General features: G+C 46.6%; 1 long non-coding RNA gene across 1 annotated transcript in view; it reads right to left on the bottom strand.

The window, feature by feature from the left end:
* Nucleotides 1–1,506: 1,506 nt before the first annotated feature.
* LOC129050205 (uncharacterized) overlaps nt 1,507–17,283 on the bottom strand; it is a 45,956-nt gene continuing 30,179 nt past the window's right edge. Inside the window, exons 5-6 of the long non-coding RNA XR_010137250.1 lie at nt 12,752–12,843; nt 1,507–3,581 (exon numbers count right to left, since the gene is read on the bottom strand). This is a non-coding gene — a long non-coding RNA (uncharacterized LOC129050205). The remainder of the gene's footprint in view (nt 3,582–12,751; nt 12,844–17,283) is intronic.

Genomic DNA, 17,283 nt, shown 5'->3' with positions numbered 1-17,283 from the left:
TGGTCAAACACTAAGCTGGGTGTAGCTGGGAAGGTATCCTGGAGATGTGATTTAAAGTCTATAGTGAGTTGACTTTCATTAAAGAAGATTATCCCAGATAATATGGGCAGGCCTGGTGTAATCAGTTGAAAGGTCTTAAGAGGAGAATAGAGGCTTCCCTGAAATAGAAGAAATTCTCCCTGGGGATAGCATCAACTTGTGCTGGAAAGTTTCTGCTGCCCTTCCTTCCTGCCCTATGGACTTTGGACTTGACTGGCCAATCCCAGAATCAGGCAAGCCAGTTCCTTGCTGTAAATTTTTTTGGAGATGCATACATACATATTTTTTAAGATAGAAAGAGTTTTAGGCTGGGCGTGCTGGCTCACGCCTTTAATCCCAGCACTTTGGGAGGCCGACGCAGGCGGATCACTTGAGGTCAGGAGTTCAAGACCAGCCTGGCCAACATGGTGAAACCCCATCTCTACTAAAAATACAAAAATCAGCCGGGCATGGTAGCACACACCTGTAATCCCAGCTTCTTGGGAGGCTGAGGCAGGAGAATCGCTTGAACCCGGGAGGTGGAGGTTGCAGTGAGCCGAGATCGTGCCACTGCACTCCAGCCTGGGCAACAGAGAGAGACTCTACCTCAAAAAAAAAAAAAAAAAAGTTTTATATATGATTATTTATTCATTTATATTTCCTACTGGTTCTGTTTCCCTGGTGGAACCCTAACTGATACACATACAACTAGCAAAAGATACTCAAGACAATATTAACCTTTCCTATGTACAACAAACTTCTATATAGTCAATGCGGGACAATCCTCTAAATCAGTTTTTTTCCCTAGTAAAGGGTTATCAGCTGCAGTTTAAAAACCATACAGTGATAGTGAAACTTCTCACACACACTCCACTGGAAGGTCTGAGCATGAAACAAGTCTGCATGGACACTCTTCTAAGAGGAATCCTTGAGGGACAGTGCACCCAGGCTGTACCTAATGGCCCTGCCCATGTGCTGCTGAGCAAGTGTCTCCAGGCCAGATCCTGGAGGAATTTGGACGCCTGCCCTCAGAAGAGGGGGAGAGGAAGGGTGTCAGAGCAGTAACCCTGGGGTCCTCTAAGAGACAGAGGGGAAGGTGGAGGCATTGATGGGCTCCCCAGGAGGCCAGAGCACTGGAGGACAGGCTGTTCCTTTCCAGGAGCAGAGAACAAGCCAAGAAAACTCTTGGCAGAAACCCAGTTGGAGACAGCATCATGGAGCCATGGGACAAGGTTTTGGCAGTGAGAACAATGTGGTTTTCATCGTTTTGAGGCAGTAACTCAAAAGGACCTCACCTGCTGGGTCAATGGACTCAGGGCAAGCAACTTCGGTGGATCGCATGCACCCAGAATGGGGGTGACTATCCTAAGAACATTTATGGGAAAAGAAAGCTGACAGTTTTAGTTTACCATGAGCTCAATCTGAACCAACCATGGTTTTTTTTTTTTAAAAAAAAAAAAGAAAAAAAAGAAAAAAAAATACCTCTCATTAAATACCATGAGTAACAAAAACCTATTGTATCACCAGGTTCAATTGCAAATAGCATGAAACACTCTACCTAGTTTACACAGAAAGGGACTTAATACTGTGACGTACGTCCTTGCAAAGCTGATAGAATGGCTGTAGAGCAGGCTCAGAGCTAAGCTTCCAGGAATGACTCCCAAATGACAAGCTGCTGCCTTGGTCCTGATTGAGAAGCCAGGTAACGAGGAGGCTGCTGTCTCGCCTGCTGGGACCAGGGCCACCAGACAGCCTGCTCTAACTCCCTCACCTCCCCAGTGCTGGGACCTCTGCTGGGGTTGTCACAAGAAAACCCAACACTTCCTCGAGCACACAGAAGCAGTGGAAACAGTTTCACTTAATGCTGTTCACCCTCTCCTTCCACATCTCATGAGACATGTCTTCTTGGGGGAAGCCAGGCCACAGACTAGAGACAAAGATGCAAGGAACTGTGGAAAGTGGAGGCTGCAGTCTCCAGTGGGGAGCACGGCAGGTATCTCTGCAGGATCTGTCCCACCCCCTCTTCCCACTTGCACACCTAGGAACACAGATAAAGCAAGCAAACCAACCAAAACACCCAGACACTCATAGCACTGAAAGTTTAGTACTCACAGCTGACCTGCTAAAATCTTGGAATAAATGTAAGAAACCACTTTATTTTTATCCCTGAACCTTTTCTCTACCCACCTGCTCATCATCAGCACAGAGTTTAATGGCTTTAAAGGAAGACTGCCTAGGTTTGAATTCTGGTCTCGCCATTTATAGCTGTGTGACCTTGAAAAAATTATTAACCTCTCTGTGTCTCAGTTCCTCTTCTGGGAAAAAAAAAAAAAGTGAACTGCATAGAAAAAAAGATAATTTCACTGATCTACATAAAAGTGAGTTAATACATATAAAACTCTCAGCATGGTGCCCAGCATGTAGTAACACTAAGTGTCAGCTATCGCTGTGACAAATTCTATACCATTCAAGACTGGAACTCACAGTCACTAAAGGGCAGGAATTAATGTCAGACTGGTATGAGAGGGTGGTGGCAACAATATTAGCATTGCCATGCACAGGACACACATACCTGTATCATGAGACAGAGTAGATTGGTGGTTACCAGGGGCTGGGAAGGGGAGGAGGAAGGAAGGACGAAGGGAGAGAAAGAATATGAATGTATTAGTCACCACTGAACTGTAGGCTTAAAAATGGTAAAGATGGTAATTTTTTTTTAAAAAAATTAATTAAAAAATTATTTGGGATTATGTTGTATTTACAAACCAATTTTGTACAGATCATATCTTTATATGAGTCATCCTCATTTTTTTAAAAAGTTGGGTTTATGGAGAAAACTTATGAGCAGACAAGTGGGAGAGCACATGGAATCCTGTGAACTGTCATTGTCCCCAGCTCAGGCCAGCTGTGGCTGGACTGCAGGCCCCACGGCCAAAGCTCCAGGCAAGAAGAAAACGTCCCGTTAAGCTCCACATTCTATGACGCCATGGGGCAGCTACAGACACATGATTATGTAACAAGTGAGGCTCCTGACCAGGATAGAAGACCAGCCCTAAAATTTAAAGGCTGGCACCAGCCGGTTCTGCCAATGATCTAACGCAGACCTGCTGAGCCAGCCCATGACTCTGCTGCCGAAAGGGAGGAGGAAGTAAGCCGTCTGCTCTCAGTCCGTTCCCTAGCTCGTGGGGGATATTAACTACAAGTTCCTCCATAGGCTCCTGCTGACCCAGGATGAATGGTTTCCAAAGCATTCCATCACATCCGGGAGGGAGGTGCCAATAGGGCCCACTCACTTATGTCGGATGGAAGGTGGACATGTCTAACATCATGAGCAGTTTGGGCAGAGCATATTCCTAACTGGAAAAAGAAGAGTTCTTCATACATCCCCTCTGCCCTTTAACCTCTTCCCCCAGGACACACATGTCCACATCTTTCCAGCTGAGGTCTCTCTCCTCTCTGGGGCTGAGCCAGATGGTCTCTCCTTTCTCCAGGGTGATGACTTCCACAAGGATCCAGGTGCCAGCATTTGTCATGGTAAGTGATGCTGGGGGCAGAAGAGGGGGCTAGAAAACAACCCAAAGCAAAGTCAGGATACAAGTTCATGTCTATTCAGAAATCCTCAATCTGAGCACTATGAACCAGCACATGACATAACATGAATTTCCATCAATCCAGAGAACAAAGTGTGTACAAAAAGGAGAGAGAGAGAGAGAGAGAGACAGAGAGAAGGAAATGGTTTTATTTATTTATTTATTGAGATGGAGTCTTGCTCTGTTGCCCAGGCTGGAGTGTAGTGCCGTGATCTCGGCTCACTGCAACCTCCGCCTCCTGGGTTCCAGCGATTCTCCTGCATCAGCCTCCTAAGTAGCTGGTAATACAGGGGCCTGCCACCATGCCTGGCTAATTTTTGTAGAGATGGGGTTTTGCCATGTTGGCCAGGCTGTTCTCGAACTCCTGACCTCAAGTGATCCACCCACCTTGGCCTCCCAAAGTGCTGGGATTACAGGCGTGAGCCACCGCCCCCAACAAAATGATTCCTCTTTCAATATGTCCAGCTTAAAAGAAAGGAGAGGAGTAGACTGCTGCTCCTCATGTTCTCTTTGTTCCCCATCTCTGCCTCCTGGGTCCCAAGGAGCTCAGACAGACAGACAGACAAACAGGCAGACAGGGCGAGGCTATGCAGAACTCATAAATAGCTGAAGCCAGTCTGACCAGCAAGCCCCGTATAAGTTGTCGCTGGAGACACAAATTACTAAGTTTGTCTCAAAGAGAAGCACAAAGGCTAGGCACAGTGGCTCACACCTGTAATCCCAGCACTTTGGGAGGCCGAGGCGGTCGGATCACCTGAGGTCAGGAGTTGGAGACCAGCCTGGCCAATATGGCAAAACCCTGTCTCTGCTAAAAATACAAAAATTAGCCAGGTGTGGAGGCGCACCTGTAACTCCAGCTACTTGGGAGGCTGAGGCAGGAGAATTGCTTGAACCCGGGAGGCACGGGTTGCAGTGAGCTGAGATCGCGCCACTGCACTCCAGCCTGGGCAACAGAGTGAGACTCTGTCTCAAAAAAAAAAAAGAGAGAAGCACAAAAATTTGTGTTGACTAACAGGAATGAAAGAAAGCAAACCAGGTTTAAAGAACTGCCTCCCCCGAAAAAGGCTTTTGAGTCAAATTGTTGTCACAGCACATTCTTTCAAATGTTCATGGAACAGATTATTCTCATATTATAAAAACTGTTCCAAAGTGTGGAAAAAGATGGAATACAATCCAATCTATTTTATCAATCTAGCACAGTACGAATAACAAAACATTAAAGAGGACATAGCAAAAAAAAAAAAAAATCCATTTCAATAACAGGCTACAAAGATCCTAATTAAATTCTAATTAAGTCCTAGCACTCTGAATTTGATGGCTCCTCAAAAGACACTGACAGCTTTAGTGAGACACAGTGGGCTGCATGTGCTCCTGCCATTTGCCACAGCGAGAATGCATGTGTTTCCTCTGGGCCCAACGACACCTGTGAGGGTGGCTGGGATCTTTCCCTAGGGGGCAGCCCCACTGGGCAGGGAAACCCCAGCAGCAGGAGGACAGATCTGAGGCTATAGGAGAGTTGTCGAGAGTGGACAACTCACTTGGCTCTTGTAAATAATGCTGCAATAAACATGGGAGTGTAGATATCTATGATTTGATACTGATTTCAATTCCTTTGGATATATACCCAGAAGTGGGGTTGCTGGATCCTATGGTAGTTCTGGTTTTAGTTTTTTGAGGAAACTCCATACTCTTTTCTATAGTGGCTTTACTAATTTACATTCCTACCAACAGTGGGCAAGGGTTCCCGTTTCTCCACATCCTCAACAACACTTATCTTTTGTCTTTAGATAAAGAATCAACCTAAGTGTCCATCAGAGGACTGGATTTTTAAAATGTGGTACACATACACAATGGAATGCTATTCAGCCATTAAAAAGAAGAACATTTTGTCATTTGCAACAACATGGATGAACCTGGAGGACATTATGCAAAGTAAAATAAGCCAGGCAAAGAAAGACAAATACTGCATGATGTCACTGATACTGGAATGTGAAAAAGTTGAACTCATAGAAGTAGAGGGTATAATGGTTACCAGGGGCTGGAGGAGCAGGGTGGGAACGGGGAGATGTTGGTCAAAGAGCACAAAGTTTCCGTTAGACAGAAGCGGCTTTAGAGATGGATTGCACAGCAGGGTAACTATAGTTAATGATATGGTTTGGCTGTGTCCCCACCCAAATCTCATCTTGAATTGTAGCTCCCACAATTCCCACATGTTGTGGGAGGGACCTGGTGGGAGGTCATTGAACCATGGGGGCAGGTCTTTCCTGTGAGTCTCATGAAATTTGATGGTTTTATAAAGGAGAGTTTCCCTGCACGAGCCCTCTTCTCTTGTCTTCCACCATGTGAGACGTGCCTTTCACCTTCTGCCATAATTGTGAGGCCTCCCCAGTCATGTGGAACTATAAGTCCCTTAAACCTCTTTCTTTTGTAAATTGCCCAGTCTCAAGTATGCCTTTATCAGCAGCATGAAAACAGACTAATACAGTTAATCATGTGTTGTAAATTTCAAAATTGCCCAAATAGTAGATTTTAAATGTTCTTACCACATTGATATGATGGATATGTTCATTAGTATGATTTAATTATTCCACAATGTATACAGGTACCAAAACATCACATTATACCCCACGAATATGTACAATTATTATTAAAAATAATTTTTTACATAAAGGTCGTGCAGAACTAGAACTTTATCTAGAATATTGGGGAACAGCACCTTGGAGAGCTCTGCAGCTCTCCTCAACTAACCCGTTTAGCCCCATGTGCCCCACGAGATCCCCAACCTTCGCAGGCCTGGCACGCAGGGGGCTCTGACATCCAGGCAGAAAAGAAGGTGACAGCATCGAGGGAACAAAGCAAAGTCCTCACTCTTCCCTCCCTGCTGTGGCCCCAACATGCTGGAGGGGCTGCCTTCCAGGGAGGTATTGGCCAGCAGGACTGTCTTCCAGGCCAGAGGTCCCAGCTCCAGCCTCTGCAGAGGAGGGCGAGGAGGTGCAGTTTAAATTGAGTTTGAGACTGAAGCATTGCACTGGGCTGAATTTGAATAACTCAGGGGACCTGGAGTGCTACAGGACTGGGATGCCGTTGCAGGTTTTGTGACCTGGCGGACAGCACTGCCCAATGAACTGGGTGTATTTTTCTTCTTTGAATTTTATTTACCCAATTTTCTCCAAGCGTATATTACTTTTATAAATACGGGCAGGCACGGTGGCTCACGCCTGTAATCCCAACACTTTGGGAGGCTGAGACGGGTGGATCACCTGAGGTCTGGAGTTCGAGACCTGCCTGGCCAACATGGTGAAACCCTGTCTCTACTAAAAATACAAAAAAAAAAAAAAAAAAAAAAAAAGCTGGGCGTGGTGGCAGGCACCTGTAATCCCAGCTACTTGGGAGGCTGAGGTGGCAGAATTGCTTGAACCTGGGAGGCGGAGGTTGCAGTGAGCGGAGATCATGCCATTGCACTGCAGCCTGAGCGACAGAGCGAGACTCCATCTGAAAAAAAAATAAATAAATAAATAGGAAAAAAAGATTGAATCTGAGACTGTGGGCTCTATGGAAAGGAAAAGTTTTCCATTTAAAGAATGTATGAAGAAGGCTGTGCTATTTGACCTAAGGAAGAGGAAAGGGAATTTATCACATATTTCAAAGGGTATCCTTTATAACCATCAACTCCACAAAAACATAAGCTCTAAATAATAATACTTGTGAGAAAGGATAGGCTTGTTACGTGATCTTGAAAATGCCAGGATAAGGGTCTGAGGGCCACTGATTTCTAACCTCAGGGAGACAGATTTCTGTTCCATATGAGCACAATTTTCCATCATCACAGGACGAGACAGCATCGGCTGTCTGCCCATGTGCCACACTGGCTGCATTACCACATTCTGGGGAGCGGCCTTAGTGGCCCATACAGCTCCAATGTTCTAGAATTCCCTGCTTGCCAGGGCTAGCCTAGAGCTTGCTATTTAATGCTGAGTCCAGTCAAGAAGGGGTGGCCAGTAGCTGGTATTATCCGTAAATAGTGTGAATCTAAGACTGTCTCACACTCAAATACATGAGGCTGTGTACTCGGCATGGCTCACTGTGGATATGCTGTCCTAAAAAGCTTACTCATGGTGGTGGGGGCAGGCGGAGGATGGGTGGAAGGCAGCGGAACCCAGGCTTGGGAGAGCAAACTTCCCCTTCTCCCCAGGGAGAGGCAGCGGAGCCAGCTAGTGTGCCCATGGCTGGAGACAATCCCAAGCCCAGTGGTACTGGGAACACTGCCCTCTGAAGTCAATTAAGGACATAGCGCCTCTTGGAGTAGCCCCTGGGCAGAGTTGGACGCCCAGGGATCCTTCCTTCATCAGCACTCAGGAAACAAGCGCCCTAAGCCAACGCTCAAAGCCCTCAACAATCAGCTCTTGGCAAAGCCTGGCCATCTTCCAACAAAAAGACAAGGGACATGGTGGCAATGAGTATGACCTCACTCCCAAGCACCATCTCCCCAGGCTTCCAGCTTTCCAACTTCTCCAAGTAAGTCCTTTACCAGAGGCCACTTTTGCCCAGGTGACACTTGATTGCAAAGGTCACACACAGGGAGAGAGGGCGCAACTTTCTCCGCCTCTGTTCTTTACAATAAGGTGGGGAGATCATTTCAGGAAGCCAGGAAGTTAGGGTTCACATTTGCCATGAAAGTGATGAGTTTGGTTAGCCTGATGTTGCCAGAACCTGCTATTCATTCTATGCATTTTCGGCAGCACAGACTTCACTAAAGTAATAAAAGTATTAGGTATAGTATCAGGAGAAATTGAGTCACCAGATTCTCTGAGTTAGAGAGTTACAGAGAGATTACCCCTTAAGGCAGCAGTTAGGATGATGCGCCGACTCCTTGACAGGCATGAGAAACCCCGCCCACCCCAGCTGCTGCCCCAGCCTCCCCATCATTCCTCCAGCCACCTGCAACTCCAATAAGCCTATGTCTTTGCTTGGGCCCAGAGGCCCGTCTCCCTCCCCGTTCTTTGAATCATCCTTCTAGAATCCCCTAGTCTTCCCGAACTCCTCCCTGCTCACCCAAGTCACATCTTGCTGCTCACTGTGTCCTCTAGTGACGGCCTAGGCATGCCTCTCTCACAGCAGCCAGACACTCCATCACCATTGCCCACCTGCCACTAGGCTGTGTGCATCTTGTGGGTGGGACTTCCGTCTTCTCAACTCTGAGTCTCCAGCACTGTGCCCGGCACAAACAGGTGCTCAGCCAGTGCTGGCTGAATGACTGAATAAAGGAACCACAGCAACCTAGAAGTGTTCCCTTTTTAAAATGCATGCAATGGACAGTATTGTGAAGCCAAAGTGACTGCGTTTGGGCAGTGCTGAAAGCCTCGATCTCTCTCTCCTTTCTGTAATTCACTAAAGCCTCATACATCAATCAAGGTGGACATGATTGTTGTGCACTTTGGGTAATTGTAAAACCGATCAGTTCCAATAAATAGCTGGCATTTTACATAAAGTCCACTGGTTTTAGAAGTGTGCGTGATGTGGTTTCCTGATGGGCAAAGAACTTCAGGGAAATATTTATTGTGTTCACGGATGACATTCTAGCTATTGTCCATGTTCCTTTTTATGGAGCTGTAAAGATGCCTTTTTACGGTCAGGCCGGCTGACATCTTCATCTACTCCTCTAATGCACACATTCACTGGAGGATCTTTGTACCAATGAGGAACATTCAGCCATGTTCCACAAAGGTTTATTGAGTGCCTGCTCTGAGCAGGGCACTGAGTAATGGGATTTGTCTCCAAAGCTTTCAAATCTGCTAAAAATACTCTCCATTTCACAAGCAGTTGGGACAAAAAAATATATATATATATTTTGCTCGAGTCTCTCCTCTGGGGCCCACTGAGTAAAAACGCACCTAGAGTTGCCCAGAGAAATAAAACCTTCCTTCACGGACCTTCCAGATCTCCTGAAAGGTTTCATCTCCAGCTGGCTGGAGAGCGCTTGCTCATTAAATTCAGCACACAAGCTCTGTCTCTAAGCAGCTGAGTTTCAGGCTTGTTGCAATCCATCAACCCTAGGAACTTGCCCAAGACCAGTCCCAGAGATGGGAAGAAGCGCACATGACCACAGCTCCTCATCCTTCCCTATTCAAAATCCTGAGGAGCCTTCAACGTAGAGGGAACAACACCGGCTTCTTCATCTCCAAGTGGGAATAACATTGCCTTACCTCCCAGAAACGTGATGCAAGTTAAAGGTAATCTATTTCAGCTGTCTGGCATAGTGCAAAGTATCTAGTAGATGTCCAAAAACAGGCTCAGCTATTTGCATTTCTTTTTTTTTGAGAAGGAGTCTCGCTCTGTCGCCCAGGCTGGAGTGCAGTGGCGCGATCTTGGCTCGCTGCAAGCTCCACCTACCGGGTTCACACCATTCTCCTGCCTCAGCCTCCCGAGCAGCTGGGACTACAGGCGCCCGCCACCACGCCCGGCTAATTTTGTTTTTGTATATTTAATAGAGACGAGGTTTCACTGTGTTAGCCAGGATGGTCTCTTATCTTTTGACCTCGTAATCCACCTGCCGCGGCTTCCCAAAGTGCTGGGATTACAGGTGTGAGCCACCGTGCCCGGCCATCCATTTGCATTTCTTCTGGCCAAATAGAAATTTGCATTTCTCCTGGCTACTGTGCAGATGTGGCAGAAGAGATAGAGAAAACGGGACAGGGAGGCAAGGAGCACGTTAGAAGGAGACACCACTGGCCTCAGTGACAGGCCAGGCATGCGGGGGAGGGAAAAGCAAGAGTCAATGATGGTGCCAAGGCTTCTAGCCCAGTGACCACGTGGTGGTGACATCATGGACTATGGCCTGGGGAGAGGCAGACTCACTTTGAGAGCTCTTTGCTGTGGTTTTTATCCTACTCCACCCCTTCTTCACTCATCAAACTCTGCTCCCCGTACAGCCCCAGTGCTTCCTCCTCCAGGCAGCCTTCCTTGGGATCAGAGGGAGAAGCAATCCCTCTCTCCTTTCTTGTTTTGTTTGTCACATCATTCCATAATCGTGGACTCCCTTCCCTCTCCATTAGGTAGGAGTGATTCCCCAGGTGCCTGGGACAAGCAGACAGAAGACAGATGGGGCTGAAAAATCATGAATGAACAAATCCCACCCATCAACACCCCAGCAGGAAACAGAATCCAATACAGGTGGTTCAGATGGAGAGAGTTTCAGAGGTGTGGGTGGGATGGAAGGATCGGAGGCAGGCCCAGAGACGCACACCTGACCCCACGGACTTGCTAGTGTGCCAATGGTCCTGGCTGCCGAGGGATGACTGGGACGTACTACGCACACAAGGTGGACGGGGCCACCACTAGCAAACGCTGAGTAGGGCACTGTAGACATTAGAGGAGAGGGCGAGTGTGAGAGGCTCAGAGGTGGAATGAACACACCTAAAAGCGTCACTCGAATGTGGGAGTGGGGACAGCTATGATGGCACCAACGACCAAGGCAGCAAGCACAGAGGAGGATGGCATCCAGCGCGAGAGCTGAGTGAGGGGCCTGCGTTTCCTCCAGGCAATGCAACCAGGAGGCAGGTGGCTTCTATGCCAGAGGCCTGGGCTGGGAGACAATCCTGGAGGCAGCAGGGGATGGGTGGCATGGGATCTTCCAGGGAAAGCCCAGACAGGAATGAGCAGTGAAAAATGAGGAGAACCCCTGAGCACACCTTTAAAAGAAGGCAAGGTGTGCCACAGGGCATTGAGCAGAACAACTGGAGAGAGGGAGCACGAAAAAGCCAAAGGATGAAGAGATCAGTAGCATGAAATGTTCCCGAAAGAACAAGTGGCATGAGGAGGATGGGGGCAGAAGAGACATCCCACGCAGGCCTCAGGAGGCTATTGGCTCCATTGCAGGATATACAGGCAGGCACCCGACTCTGGTGAGTGACAGTGAGACTGGCCATAACTGCAGTGCTGGGATAGGCAGGATCAGGAAGCTAGACATGCATCCATGAGGGATGTGTTAGTAAATTCCACTGTGGAGGAATCTTAAATCAACGGAACAATGTGTAGACATTAACTATAATGAAGTAGGTCTATATATGCTGGTTGGAAAGAACTCATTACATGAAAAGACAAATTGCAGGACAAATGGATATAATATATGGATATGATCCAAATATGCCTAATGTAGAGAGATAGATACAAGAGGTGCACCAAAATTCATTGAGCCATATGCTGAATGGCCAAGAGTTAAAAAAAAAAATCAATATTAAACTGCAAAAAAGATCCAAACCAAATATATTGCCATGGAGAAGGAACTTCTGGGATCCAAAAATAAATCTCAAAGCCACTGAAAATTAATTATAATTACTTTTTTATTATTAAAATTTTAATAGTCCAGGCGCGGTGGCTCATGCCTGCAATCCCAGCACTTTTGGAGGCCGAGGCGGGCGGATCACGAGGTCAAGACCATCCTGGCTAACACGGTGAAACCCCATCTCTACTAAAAATACAAAAAAATTAGCCGGACGTGGTGGCGGGAGCCTGTGGTCCCAGCTACTAGGGAGGCCGAGGCAGGAGAATGACATGAACCCGGGAGGCGGAGCTTGCAGTGAGCCGAGATCGCGCCACTGCACTCCAGCCTGGGCGACAGAGCAAGACTCCATCTCAAAAAAAAAAAAAATTTAATAACTAAATTGTAAAAGTCTGACATTATACATTATAGGTAAAGAATTATTAATATACACACACACTAAAGCTAGTAGGAAGGCAGGTTCGTTTTTGTCTAATTTTACCAGGATGGGGTGCTGCTAATGATGAAACTGACATGGAGTGATTTGGTCTCCTTCTGTCTTTAATAGTAACTGTCTGCAGAAAAGATGTATCTCCTCCTGTGTGGCTGTGGTAGGCTGGGTTACGGTGCCTTGTTCCCATCCTCTCCCTTTGCCTTATGACTCTGCAGACCCCCTCTCTAGACTGCCCTCTTCGTCACCCCAGTTGATTGAGCTGGACCATGTGAGCTACGTTAGCCAATGGCCTGTTAGCAGACATAACATGATCAGAAATTTAAATGTACTTGAGTGATTTGGCTTGGCCTAGAGGCGTCTGCCACTTGCCATGAAAAGAACTTGTCCTGCATACCCACTGGTCCCAGAATGATGGAGACATGTAGAGCATACCTGAACCCGACCTGAAGGCTGGGGTTCACAGTGCCCTGCAAAGTTGGGGTGAGCCTGGCTGAAATCAGCTGAACCAAAGCTGTCTTGCAGACCTGTGAACAAAAACAGCAAGGATTGTTGTAAACCACTAAGACGCTGGTATGGTTCACTTTACAGCATTATTGTAGCAATTGTTGACTAATAATACACCAATATACAAAACACTTCCAGGAAAATTAGAATTATGATATCAATTATTTTCTACTATTCTGCCTTTCATTATTTAAACTTTTACAAATGTTTGTAGTTGCAAAAATAATACGTTCTTCGTAAAGTTACTCTAGACTGTCTTAATATTTGAATTGACTGTTGATATGTTTTCCTACTTATTTAACTATTTGAACATTCTTAATGATAGTTTTGTACATAAGAAGAGTAGCATCCACAATCATTAACTGTTGCAACAATTTGTCTCACAACAAATAAATACACATTTATGCTTCAGTTGATTAACAATTCAAAGTGTGAAACACATAAGAGATTTTTACTCCAAATGACATACAAATACCTCCTACACTTAAAGTGACTCTTTTTGCATCAGCCCCAAATCTCAATGACATGTCATGTTCACAATGTGGGCGTTATCATCCTGATTAGATAAGAGGATGATTTCCACAAACACACAATCATTGATCAAGGGCAAGCTCAAGAATGCCAGAACTTACATCAACGTAGGCATAAAAGTAAGCCCGGGGCAGACTCCAATTCCACTTCTTGGCTTCAAAACCTTCAGCAGCTCCCCACCAAGAAATAAAGGTCAAACTTGCAAGCAATTCATTGACTGGCCTCAGTCTCTTCCCTTCACAGCTCTTTAGGTCCCAGACACAAGGAAATCACCCTCTCTTATTAGGGTGTAACTCGTGTCTCAGTAACTTTGCTCTGCTGTTCCCTAAAGTCTAGGAGGCCCTTCCCTTCGCCCATTCCTTTGAGCCCCAATTCTTTGCAAATGCTCAAGTTGTAAGAGAAGTTCTCCTGGGGACTCACAGGATGACCTTTACTTCTCTATTGTTGTCTTTATCTCACTACATGGCAACTGTTTGCTAACACATCAATCTCCCCCTCTGGGTTGTGAAGGGCTTGGACTTTGGGGCCAGGACTGCATTATCTTTACAGGCCCAAAATCTAGCACAGTGCCTCGTGGTAGATACATGTGAAGTGGAAGGGTAGCGGGGTTGATGCATAGACGTATAAATGGATGGATCTTTTCTCATAGACACCTCCAATCTTTTTAGAATAAGTACAAATAAAAATAGCAAGACGACAATGATAATAGTAAACCAGCAATTGGACAAGTGTCCTCTGTGCAACGAGGATGGTGGGGAGGCAATTCCCAACCTCCCCCATATTTTTGGCATGAAATCACAGTTTTTTCAGATTCCCTGCAACTGGCAGAGGTCACCTATGGGAGTCTGCTTGCCAATATTTGTCCCTGTAGCACAGGGGATGCCAACCCATGCATGCAGCCCACTCATCAGTCCTCCCCACCTCTAGGAATGTTCCTGACATCCCTGCCGGCCCTGCCTGTCTCCTGACCCTCCTCTTTCTCAGAAGGTCACCTATGCTGGCCTGAGCTCATTATGACAACAGTAATAAGTGCCATCATTCACCTTTGGAGGTGAATCATGCTGCCTACTTGGGCAGACCCAGGTCTGGCTTAAGAGATGTGGAGTTCCACCACCCTTGTCCAATGGATTTTTTTTTTTTTTTTTTGAGGCTTTTAGGACAACTAAGTCCTTTCACCAAATGGAAACCTATTGTGCAAAATAGATACAAGATGTGGCTGTGGTTGAAGCTGAGTTGAGTCGCCCAGATCCCCTGGCTCCATGGCCACCCGACCCTGAGACATCTCCACCAGGCGTCATGGCTCTGTGGCACATGGTCTACAATCCACTGCCCTCAGCTCTAGCACTGGGCTTGGGCCTTGACACCCCCACCCCGCCATCCTCTGCAAATGTGCAAGTACCCTTCCTGCTGTCCCAGACCCCCTATAAAACCAGTGTCCTACACTGAATCCCAGTAACTTGAGTCCCTGAGGCCCCACGTGCTTCTAGCAGACCTCTCTCACTTCATAACACAAGGATTCTATTGTGAACAGAGAGATCTCCCAGAATTACAAGGCAGTCCAAAGCCACCTGCTGCCAAGCCCTTCCCCCACCTCATTGCAAGATTCTCCTTATTTTACTTTTACGCTTTGACTCATTCAAAACCCTGACACTCCTTGAGAGAACACCCCCTCTCGATCCCATTCCCATTCCTTGTCATTTGGTTGGGGCTGACTCCATCTCTCCCCATCTCAACAGGTAGACATCCAAAAGGAGCCAGATCCACCACAGCATTCATCCCTGTGGACACTATGATTGGATCACTGATGGACAAATGGTCCAACCCACACAAATGAGATTCAATCCTGGGGTTCTTTGCCAGAACTTTCTTTCAATTAATGTTACTAAGCTACATAAAACAAGCCACCGCGGCTGGTAGCCACTGGACCATCGTGTGGGGAAAGCCTGTCCAAACATAGGGCCACACAGAGGAGAGAGGAAAGAGATAGAGATATGTTCTGGTGCATTTGCGCATCCGTATCCAATCATGCCTGATGCTGGCCCACCCCTAGGCCTCTCAGTAATATGAGACAACATTACTTTGCTTGAACTAGTTTGAGGTGGGGTCGAATATAATCCTCTAGCAGCTGAACTGTCCCTGACCCTGCTTTGCCCCTTATATGTTGGACAACTGCCCATTCTTGCCCAGGCAGCTTGATGTCCCTAGCATCCTTCCTGCTGTCCCAGATCCCCTCTAAAACCAGTGTCCTACACAGCACGCCAATAACTTAGCTAGGTCCTACAGGCCCCACATGCTTCCTGAGGTCCACTCTCTTCAAGACACTAGGGCCCTATTGTGAATGGAGGGATCACCCAGAATTATAATGCAACACAAAGCCACCTGGACCTAGGCCTGTTGCGACATCCATATCTCCTCTGCCCTTTAATCCTCCATGGGCTATTGTCACAGGTAGATGAGGCCTTCCTCTCTCCAGGCTTCTCTCGCAATCAACAATGCCACCTCTTCTAGCTCTTACTTCAGTATAATTTGCCTTTGATGACTTAAAGAAAACTGAAACAATCCATTTAATAGCAAATACCAGTCTCCTTTCAACATGTTTCTTTTCAGTGCCTAACGCACGGGCCTGCCTGTAAGCTACACCTATCACTACAGAGTAAAAGCATCAGAGTCTGAGCTGATGGGGGCATTTAAACTGGTGAGAAAAGCGACTGATTGTTGACATGCTGCTGGCTCCTTGGTTTAGGACATCGATAGCTCATCAATGCCTCTTTCTGTGTATTTGACAACTTGTCCTGCTCCAGACAGAACAAGTGTAGTTCCAGCCATGGGAAGGAAAGAGCTTGACTATTTGGTGCTTGGAGCAGATTTTCACATAAATACACTTTTCCCTCCTAATATATTTCTTTCTTTCAAATAATCTGGGTCCCAATGGCCCAGCATGTAGTCACCATGATCTCCTAGCTTAGGTATCCCTTCACCTCACAAATACCCACTCTAATATCAAAGACAGAGTTTAAACTTCCTTCCCTCTGCCAAAAAAAACTGTTGCTCAAAGCAAGATGCTCAAAGCAAGATTTTCATGCAAATCCAAGGGTTGGCTCTCAAAGTGAAACAGAGTTTCTCACCTGGTTTCAAAGGATTTGGCTCTCAATGTCATCAGGGCACTGGATGGGAGAAATTTTACATGCAAACTCCGTTGACTAGATTAGGACTGGTGTCCATTTGTCTGTAATCTCCATAGGCAATCTCATTCACTTTGGAATTCATTTCTACCCTAATGCTATTTCCCGGGTCTAGATATATGTCTGATGTGACAATGTCTTTGAGCCCCAACCTGGAGCTAGAAGCTCCCTTCCTTTAGGACATTCTCAAGTGGCCTGCAGACACCTCAATCTAAATATGTCCAAAACTGAACTCAGTATCTTCCTGGAAAATCTGATTATCCAACTTTTTTTATTTATTTATTTATTTTGAGACAGAATTTCACCCTTGTTGCCCAGGCTGGAGTGTAATGGCGCAATCTCGGCTCACTGCAAACTCTGCCTCCCGGGTTCAAGAGATTCTCCTGCCTCAGCCTCCCAAGTAGCTGGGAGTATAGGCGCCTGCCACCACACCCAGCTAACTTTTTGTATTTTTAGTAGAGACGGGGTTTCACCATGTTGGCCAGGCTGGTCTTGAACTCCTGACCTCAAGTGATCTGCCCACGTCAGCCTCCCAAAGTGCTGGGATTACAGGCGTGAGCCACTGCACCCAGCCCTCTCTCAGTCTATTGAACCACCCATGTGCTCATGCCTCATTCATGAAAATTATTCCCATCTCTTCCTAGAGCCGACTGCCCCCAAGGCCTGTTGACACTACATGCTTGGCTTCTCCTTGCCTGCCTTTCATCTTCATCAGTGCAGCAGCTTTGGCAGGGCTGGAATGACAGC

This window comes from Pongo abelii, chromosome 16 (genome assembly GCF_028885655.2).
Source record: "Pongo abelii isolate AG06213 chromosome 16, NHGRI_mPonAbe1-v2.0_pri, whole genome shotgun sequence".
Classification (NCBI taxonomy): domain Eukaryota; kingdom Metazoa; phylum Chordata; class Mammalia; order Primates; family Hominidae; genus Pongo; species Pongo abelii.
The sequence above is the reverse complement of the archived record's forward strand: the minus strand, read 5'-3'. Positions and strand labels throughout refer to the sequence as shown.